This window comes from Microtus oregoni, unplaced genomic scaffold (assembly GCF_018167655.1).
Source record: "Microtus oregoni isolate MIOR12 unplaced genomic scaffold, Mior012 000021F_ref0000039, whole genome shotgun sequence".
NCBI classification, from domain to species: domain Eukaryota; kingdom Metazoa; phylum Chordata; class Mammalia; order Rodentia; family Cricetidae; genus Microtus; species Microtus oregoni.
This window is the reverse complement of record NW_024543080.1, coordinates 37189747-37200005: the sequence shown is the minus strand read 5'-3', so window position 1 is coordinate 37200005 and position 10259 is coordinate 37189747.

Here is a 10259-nt window from a genome sequence, read left to right as displayed (position 1 = left end):
TGCAGATCTCATAGGCTATAACAAAAAAAATGATGTCTACTTGCTTTATTTCTGAAGCACTAATAACATATCTGACACTAGGTAATTCGGTAAAGATCTTTACTTGGATCATAGTCCGGAAGTTCGGACTGGAAGGCTGTCTTACCGTTTTTCTGGATTTGTTTACCTTATCACTGCCCAGCTCTATCCCCTGATCTTTAGGTAAACTTCATCTGTTAGAGCATGAACAAAATATCACTACACTTAGGAGAGAGACTATTTTGGCAGCACTTACCTACTAGTTAGCTGTAGGAATCAAGAATTATAGCAAAGTACTTGTGGGAGATGATGATAATGAAAGAGTCAAGAATAACACTCAAAGTTATGATGTGCATAGTGTTGGTTGTTTTTATAATAGGTTAACTGACAGTTTGTTTAGCAAAATGAACTGTTGATACATCCTAGTTTTAAAGTCTATGGGGTAAAATGCTCTCAGACTATTGAGAAATGTTTTGTTGTAGTCTGTTCTTCATTGCAATTAAAAATACATGAGGAGGCATAACCTAAAAATTAATTTGAATTAGATAATAACTCTGATTGTATCTGGGCTTGTCAATGCCACCAGTTCTATCCTGGACAGAAAGAGCATCATGATGAGTGTCACCATTTGTGACTGAAGCATTTTCAGTAATCAGAGTTCACATGGCAAGACTGGAAATGAATGTGAAATACGGGGGTATGGCTCAGACCTGGATTCCTGTCTAACAATCCACGCTTGTCAAATTTATCTCAAGAAAAATTACCTTTCTAATTCATTTTTTTTCATTTTCAGTTATTTATGTGTGTGTGTGTGTGTGTGTGTGTGTGTGTGTGTGTGTGTGTAGCTATAGACAATCTGTGGGAGTCATTTCTGTCCTTTCTACCATGTGAGCTGAACTTGATCACAAGGATCTAACTACGACCATTACATTTAGTCTCTGAGCCTTTTAGTATGGCCACTCATGACAACTATCTTCATTCCTCAGTAGGGTAATTCCCCTAATGATGGAAGCACTTCCTATTGGGCTCTATCTCTCAAGAACACCTAACCACCGCAGCCAAGGATTTTAACTCATCTGACAACTATCAAGAGAAAGTTTATATTGGTGTGTTGGGTAGTTTTATGTCAAACTGACACAAGCTAGAGTCATCTGAGAGAAGGGAACTTCCAGAATATGGGGTTGAATATAGGCAGGTAAGGCATTTTCTTTATTAATGATTGTTGGAAGAGGGCCCAGACTATTTTGAGTGGTGCCATTCCTGGGCTAGTGATCCTGAGTTCTATTAGAAAGTAGAATGAGCGAGCCATGTAGGGCAAACCAATAAGCAGCACCCCTTTATGTCTTCTGCATCAGCCTTTGCCTATAGATTCCTGCCCTGGTTGACTTCCAGTCATGACTTCCTTCAACAATGAACAATGATGTAGAAGTATAAATCAAATAAATTCTCCTCTCATTTACTTTTTGTTAATGGTGTTTCATAGAAGCAATGGAAACATTAAGAAAATTAAATACATAGAACGACCAAAGAAACAAACCTGGTAAATGCCTTTAGCCTTGGTGAAGGAAATTCATAAAACCAATTTTTATCAATGACATTGAATGAGGTCAGTCCTGTCAAAGTGATGGGTGTATTTTTTTCTGGATTCTTCCGTATCACTGAAGAGGAAAGTACATAAAAATATAAAAGATTTATAATCAGAATTATGGAAATGCCAAATTTTTCAGAGTCTAAAACAATCCCCGTTAGTTCAACAAAGTTGAGTGCTATATGTTCTCTTTAGTTTGTATTTCATCCTCTCTATGAACTTATTTATCTTCCTCATTCTGTAGTTTGAATGTTCATAGGCCTGTGTGTGTGTGAGTGTGTGCTTGTATGTGTATATATGTACATATGTATGTATGCATGTATGCTTTATAAAGAGTAAATATAACTCAATATTTTAGTGTGAAAGTCACTATGTACTCAAGGTTGCCTCCCAACTCCCGTGTTCTCCTGCCTCAGCCTGTGAATGTTGGGCTTGTAAGTATGGACCACCATATGCCACCTATTGCCTATGATTTAAATTTCAGTCTTTGCTTTGAGTTCTGGGATTATAAGTGTTAAGGTACTACCTATGTCTTATTCACTTTGCTTTAAGTATTTTCAGTCATTTATGGCTTTTTCTTTAAGATTTCTGATGGCACAGTCTCTAACTCTGCATTCAGGAGGGAGAGACAGAAGAATTGCCACAGGCTCAAGGTCAACTTGATCTGCAGGCTGAGTTTTGAGCCAGTTACAATCACTCTCTGAGACCATGTCTTAAATTGAACAAGACCACAAATAACAATTGCAATTTAAAATGCAAGATTACAAATAAATAAATTTCACCTTAAAACAAGGAAACATTATCCTCCAGTGCGAGCTGGTAGCAGATATTACTAGGTAGGAATTAATATTGTTAATGAACATGAATACTGGCTTCATTAACTCTGAACTGTGCTTTAACTGTTTAACTCATTGATATTTCATGCCATTATCTGCCATGTGCACAGCAGTCTTTATTAATTATAATTAAGGCAGCAAGAAGAAATAGGAAGCCTGAAATAATCATGATAGGAATAGATGACATTAGCCAGGCGATGGTGGTGCACGCCTTTAATCCCAGCACTCGGGAGGTAGAGGCCAGCCTGGTCTACAGAGCTAGTTCCAGGACAGGCTCCAAAGCCACAGAGAAATCCTGTCTCGAAAAAGAAAAAAAAATAGATGACATTTGCCATTTTAGAATTTTATAAAATATTAGTATGTTCTGGAAATGTGGTTCTCAACATTACTCTCAGGTATTGACAAGAGTCAATATCTAAAGAAATCTGGTTTAGACTAAGGCAGAGCTAAGCTACTCCTCTGGAACCTTGATTTACCCCAGATATAATCCCCAAATAACATAAGGAGTATGATTGGGCTTGTTATTCAAAAGGGTTTAAATTCTTCTACATCTATCTATCTATCTATCTATCTATCTATCTATCTATCTATCTATCTATCTGTCTAACAGCCTGAACCCAGTTTCCTTTCCTTCTCTCCTCCGAGTTCCTCCCCCATCTCTCTTCTAATCCTCTCCTCCATTTCTATTCAGAAAAGACTGGCCCTCAACAAAACAAGGCATATCAATTTGTCGTAAGACTAAGTACTTCCCCTTGTATGAAGGCTGGAAAACACTGCCTAGTATGAAGATTAGGGTCCCAAAAGCTTGCAAAAGGGTCAAAGACAGAAAAAAAAAAAGGAGTCAAAGACAGTCTCTGCTTTAACTGTTGCAAGTCCCACAAGAAGACCAAGTTATACAACAGTCACATATATGCAAAATAGTCTTCAACACATTGGCATAGGAGACAACTTCCTGATTCAGCACACCAATAGTACAGGCACTAAGATGACAATAAATGGAACCTCATGAAACTGAAAAGATTCTATAAGGTAAAGAACAGCATCACTAGAACAAAAGGGCAGCCTATAGAATAGGAAAATATCTTCACAAACCCCACATCTGACAGTGGCTGATTTCCAACATATAAAGAGCCCAAGAAACTAGACATCAACAAATCAAATAACCCAAATTAAAAATGGGGTGCAGATATAAACAGAGATTTCTCAATAGAAGTATGTCAAATGGCCAGGACACTTAAAGAAATGTTCAATATTCTTTGCTATCAGGGACATGCAAATTAAAAGGACTCCAAGATTCTATCTTATGCATGTCAGAATGGCTAAGATCAAAAAACAAGTGACAACACATGCTAGAGAGGATGTAGGGCAAGGGGAACACTCCTCCTTTGCTGGCGGGAAAGAAAAAAAAATTCCTAATTTTATAGGAATTTTGCATTAAGGTGACTCATCTTTGCTAAAGTACTCACTATTAGCCAAAGACCAGTGTTGACTGTGAAGATAATAAGAAGGAACCAGAATTGATGAATCCCAATGTTTGGAGGTCTGAAGGAAATAGAGAGGAAAGGAACTGATGCCATTCTTGTGTCAATCATCTCGGTAGTGACTGAAGTTTTAAGCACTGACTATCCCTATGCTCATTTCTGTATCTCCCTCCACTTCCAAGCCTGCCTGTCTATTATCTCGGGAAAAATTAGTTTGCTATTATTAGTTTTTAAAATATTAAGTAGCAAAGAAATAAAAGAAACTCAGAACCAATTTTTAATAAAATCCAATCCTAAAGTGTAATTATCTTTCTCTCTCATTACTAAACAATAGTTCCCAGCCTAGCTCTAAATTAATTTAAGTTATAAGAGCATGTGAAACAATCATAAGCCAAAAGCCAAGCCTTAATTAATAACTAAGTAATAATTAATATAGTCTCTGTGTTGTTATTTGGTTCCTGGTACAACAAGACATTTGGTACAGGTTTTCATTCGGACTGATATACAGTCAGTCTTTGGCAGCTTTCATTGGTGAATAGGCAGATGTGACACTCTTGCTAACCTTTCCTCTGACTACTGCAGTAAGAACAGCCCTGCATGGAGGGTATAAAAACAGTGAGTCTGGAGGTCTAGAGAAGAGGAAGGGAGCCCAGCCAAGAAAGAGAACACCTTTACGTTCCACGTGACTGAGGATGCTGTCACAGACCAGGGTGGAAATAGGTGTGGTCATTTAAAAATGCACTGCAAGTAACTTGAAGTTGGAGGCAGGCATTTTTAAGTGGATGAAATATAAAAGAAGGCAGCCATGGATGAGTGCAACATTTGGGTCCTGGAAGCTCTGTTGTCTGTTTTGAGGAGTATAGAAAGAGCAGACTGGGGCCGATGTAATGCATTATGTCACGATCTCAAGTTCAAAATTCAGCTGGTGTAAGATCTATAAACAAAGGGCAGCAGCAATAAGACTTGACAATTGTTCCCAAAGTTCTAACCAGGCAGGCCTCGCACAGTAGGGAGCGGTAACTCCCCTGCTTTTCAGCTCAGCCTCACCACAGCCATTTATTTGCTCCTGAGCGCCACTCTTTAAATATTGTCAGAATAGTCAGATTCTCAGGCCCCATGTGGATGTGCTTAGGCGGTGTCTGTTTGGTAGCCCTGGGTTTGAGCTTGAGAGCTGATTGCATGCATTATAATAACAAGCTGCTTTCAGTTATTTACACAGTAAGGTTATAAACAATAGTCAACCCATGAACAAAATGTTTCACATGAACACCCAACAAGGCAGATTCTGCCACAGTAGCCTGGAACTCACCAATTTGTGGGTAACATAATCTGACAGTTGAAATACTGTATTTTTGTACATATTAAAATGATTTAAAACTTTTCATCATGCATATATGAAAGAAAATCTTTAACAACAAAATTATTAGATGTCTTAGAAATGGCTAACAATGAAAAAGTAAAAATTATTATGAAAATGCCAAATTATATAAATTAAAGATTAGAAATTAGATTGCCATGTTCTAATGAGAATTTATGTAAAAACTCATTTTTACTTTTCACGCCTCACAAGTCTTAGGTGATACACATGGTTCTCTTTTTATTGATGTCTTTTCTAATTTTTTTACAAAGTTATTTATTTTTTTCCCTGTTTCAAGAATCCCTGGATGTTTGCATAGTTTTGATTACATACAGAATAAATCCATCATTGCCTGTTTATTTACCTAGTGGAATCAGAAAATTGGTATTGATCATATAGCAAAATATTTCATGCATCAGTGTTCATGAAATTTAGCATTTATGAGGGTGTATACAGCTTGCATAGTTCCACTCATTACTTGTACTGTGCCTTGTGTTGACACACCTAACATCTACCCCCCAACCCTCTTCATAGTTTAAAAGAATATTGGATATGATTTCCAAGTGCATGATGTCACCATGACAGAGTCTTTTACTGTGCAGAATCTTTTCGGCAGATGTGAGCAAAATAGGAGGGGGGGGCACTATCTATATAGAACGTAAACACTATTATCTTGTAAGGTCAGAGAATTAAAATACACTGCTTTGATGCTTTGTTTAATTATCAATTCACATGTTTCAGATTTTCAAATTCCCCTTTAGGTGTTGACATGCCATGCCAGCATGGAATTTTCTTCTGTGTGCCAGGTCCTGCTAGATTCTTCTGAAGAAACTGTTTGTAATTTTCCACAGGAAAGGACAAACATTAGTTATTTGGGGTTTCAGAGATTGTATTGAAAATTGAAACCAAAGCCTTATCTGTCTGTATTTTGCTTTTATTTTAATTGTATAGTTTTACTTATTTTGTTTTTGCTTTTGAAACATGGGCTTCCACAGGTGTGGATGGCCTCAATCTACTTTGTTCCTGAAGATAACCCTGAGCCTTCCATCCTCTGTTCATGTGCTGAGATTACAGAGATACACAAGCTTGCCTGGCTTCTGTATTTACTTTATAAGAGTTTATGCGTACTCTGTCCCTTCAGGACAACACGCTTTTTTTTTTCTTTAAAGAGAATTATTTGAAACCATATTCGGTTTATAAAATCATTTCTTCTTTTTTTTTAATTAATTTTTTTTTATTAAAAATTTCCGCCTCCTCCCCGCCTGCCTTTTCCCTCCCCCTCCTCCCACTCCTCACGCCCCACTCCCATCCCCCTCCCTCTCCAGTCCAAAGAGCAGTCAGGGTTCCTTGTCCTGTGGGCAGTCCACGGTCCTCCCCACTCCATCCAGGTCTAGGAAGGTGAGCATCCAAACCGGCTAGGCGGCTTCCACAAAGCCTAATGAATATCTTGCATATCACCATAGAACCTTCATCTAGCGATCGATGGAGATAGAGACAGAGACCCACATTGGAGCACTGGATTGAGCTCCCAAGGTCCAAATGAGGAACAGAAGGAGGGAGAACATGAGCAAGGAAGTCAAGACCGCCAAGGGGGGCACCCACCCACTGAGACCGAGGGGGGCACCCACTCACTGAGACGGTGGGGCTGATCTACTGGGAGCTCACCAAGGCCAACTGGACTGGGACTGAAAATGCATGAGATAAAAACGGACTCTCTGAACATGGCGGACAATGAGGGCTGATGAGAAGCCAAGGACAATGGCACTGAGTTTTGACCCTACTGCATAAACTCATTTCTTTATCTCTTATACACCTTATTGGTGATATCCGATAGAGCCCAAATTTTCTGAAAATGCATAAATAGTTGAAAAGGTGAGGAAAGACAGACAGACCAACAAAGCATTTTTGACTTCTCTGGCTACTACAACACAACAGAATGACATAGACATTAATGTCTCCAGAACTGATACTTAACTTGTTCTGACTTTAAGAAAGTTCAAGGTGACGCTCCTGGTAGATTTGATACTTGGTAAGGCATAGCCGTTGCCTCATTAACAAATACCTTGTTATATCTTCTCAAGACTGAAGGGACAAAGGAAGATTTATTTTTTGTAAAGTCACAATATTCATGAGGTCTCCACTTCTGTTTCTGAGTGCAGTGGCTCAAAGTTTCAAACCTGAATAGGTTCACTGTGGAAATCAGGCTTAAGCAAGTGATTTTGATGCAACATTCAATTCCATACACTCCTAGGAAGAACAATGGGAGAGATGGGAAAAGCAAGCAAGAGAGAAGGGGGGGGGGTGTTTTCCAAGGTAGAGAAAAATGAGGACACTGTCATGTGGACAGTCTGTATTTACTCCAGAGTCAACAAATCTTGACCTCTTTCATGAAGAGCCCAAATTATGAGGGGCTTCATTTTCAGCTGTGCTCGTTGAATTGCTTACTCCAACAGTTCACAGCAATACAGTGAAAGACCAAAGCATGAAATTATGATTTCATTGGGTGTTTTACTCAACTTATTAGAGTATCTAAGAACTACAAAAAGGTTCTAGTTCTTTGAGAATTTTAGATTCAGGACAATGTGACTTGATTATATTCAATCCTATTTCCCCATCTCTTTCCAGAACTACACTCCCTTCCTTACCTGCCCAACATTGTATCCTAATAGTTTTCCCCTCAAGAGTAATTTGTGCCACCCAAATCCCATGGGATGCATGGTCAGTCATCTTCTGAAACCAGTCAACTTATTAGGAGTTACACTATTAGAGAAAACTGTCTTTTACTCTCATAGCATCTAAAAATTCCCATTGGATCCATAGTTAGGGGTGGAATTATGTGACCATCTCAACTCTCCATGCTGGAACTTTGTCTGATTTGAGCTTGTACCCTGTAACAAATGTGAGTTTATGTGTGCAGTTACCCAGATCTGGACAGAAGATGTGATTCTTTATCTTTTTATCTTCTATTCTTTATTTTAAATGTACATAATATATTTTTGTGATTTTTAATTATAGAATAAAGGATCTAGTAATCATATTGATTTTTCTAAATCAAGAGGAAAATTGATTGTATTTAAATGTATGGAAAAGAAAACAAGAATTTTGATTAAGTTTAGAAATTTTCAACACAGAAGATTTTGTCTATTTCCCCTTCCCAAGTGAATACAAATATGATTCCTTTAGGGTTATCTTGTTACCTAGCTTCTTTGAAATGATGGACTACAGGTTCATGATCCTTTGCTTTAGATCTAATATTTACTCATGAGTGAGTACATATATTGTGCTAGTCTTTCTAGGTCTGGGTTACCTCACTTAATTTTTTTTCTAGTCCCATCCATTTAAATACAAATTTCAAGATGAAAATTGGGAGAGTGGGGTTGGGGGAAGAAAGGAGTTTGGTAGGGGAGGAGGGGAAAAGAAGGGGAAGAGGATCATCGAGATGGGGGAAAGACAGAGAGGGAAAGCAAGGAAAGAAATATTTTGATTGAGAGAACCATTAAAGGATTAGCAAGAAACCTAGCACTAGAGAAATTTCCAGGAATCCCCAAGGATGACCCCAACTAGACCCTAAACAATTGTAGAAAGGGTGCCTCAACTGGCCTTGTCCTGTAATCAGACTGATGACTATCTGAAATGTCATCATAGAACCTTCATTCATTCATAGAATAAAATCATTCATCCAGCAACTGATGGAAGCAAATGCAGACATCCACATAGGAACATTAGGTTGAGCTCCCAAAGTCGAGTTGAAGAGAGGGAGGAGTGATAATATGAGCAAAGGGGTCAAGACAAAGATGGTGATACCCACCGTAACAGCTTATCTGTGCTAATGGGAGCTCATCATTGGTTGAGTGGGGGGAGGGGAATGGGGGGGGGCTGGAGTTGGGAACCAGATTGTGACCAAACTAGATGCTGAATGATGGTGACAGATGTATGGCTGGATCAGACTGTGGGGTTGCTGGCAATGAGATCAGGATTTATCCCTATTGCTTGTACTGAGTTTTTGGAGGGATACCTTGCTCAGCCTAGCTATAGTGAGGGGGGCCTTGGTTCTGCCTCAAAGCAATGTGCTAGACTTTTATAACCATCCATGGGAAGTCTCTGGAGTGGATAGGGGTGGGGTGTAGGAAAGATGGAGGGAGTGGAAGGAGGTGGAGAGTAGGTACAAAGATTGGTATGTGAAATGAGAAAAGAAAGATTTTTTAAAAAAATTAAGCAATGAAATCTCCAACACAATCAAATCAAACAGGAAGAAAAAATTATCTGTCAAGTAAGTGGAAAAGTATGGAATATATGATATTATTTTGAATACAGACCTTTAAAATCATTAATAGTAATTGGTGTCCGGTTACCATGTCACTCGTAAGACATGACTTTAGAATAGGTGAAAATCGAGAGGATAGAAGTACCAACAATAGAGAATAAAACTATAAGTTTTGAAAGAAAATGATGCCTAAAGTTTTTAGATATTATTTGACTACAAAACAATTATTATTATTCAAGAAAAATAAATCTATTTTGATAGGATATACGTTCTGAATTTGTAGGTATCTCTTTCAGAAGTAAAGTTACTAGGTCCACAAATGCAAAATCTCTTTATTTAAAGCCCTATTCACAATTCCAGACTAAAGGAATGATTGTCTCAGATCTGCCCTCTGGTGAATTGTTAGTTCTGGGGAGGATTTACTGCCATCATTCATGCTGTGATTTAGATTAAGCCACTTGCAGCTTCAATTGACAAGCACTTGTGAGCATTCTGGTACCATTTTACTTAAAAGAGTCCCTTCAAACTGCAGCTTGCTTACAGTGGATAATCAGAATTACTCATTTACTCCTAATACAAAATAAATTCTAATATAACCTTTAACAAAATACATAAGAGCTAACTGCAATGATTTTACTTTTGAAGTTTAATAAAAACCTGTGTTTACCTGAATTAGGTCATGGAGAGGTTAACTGGCACAATCATATCTTCCTTA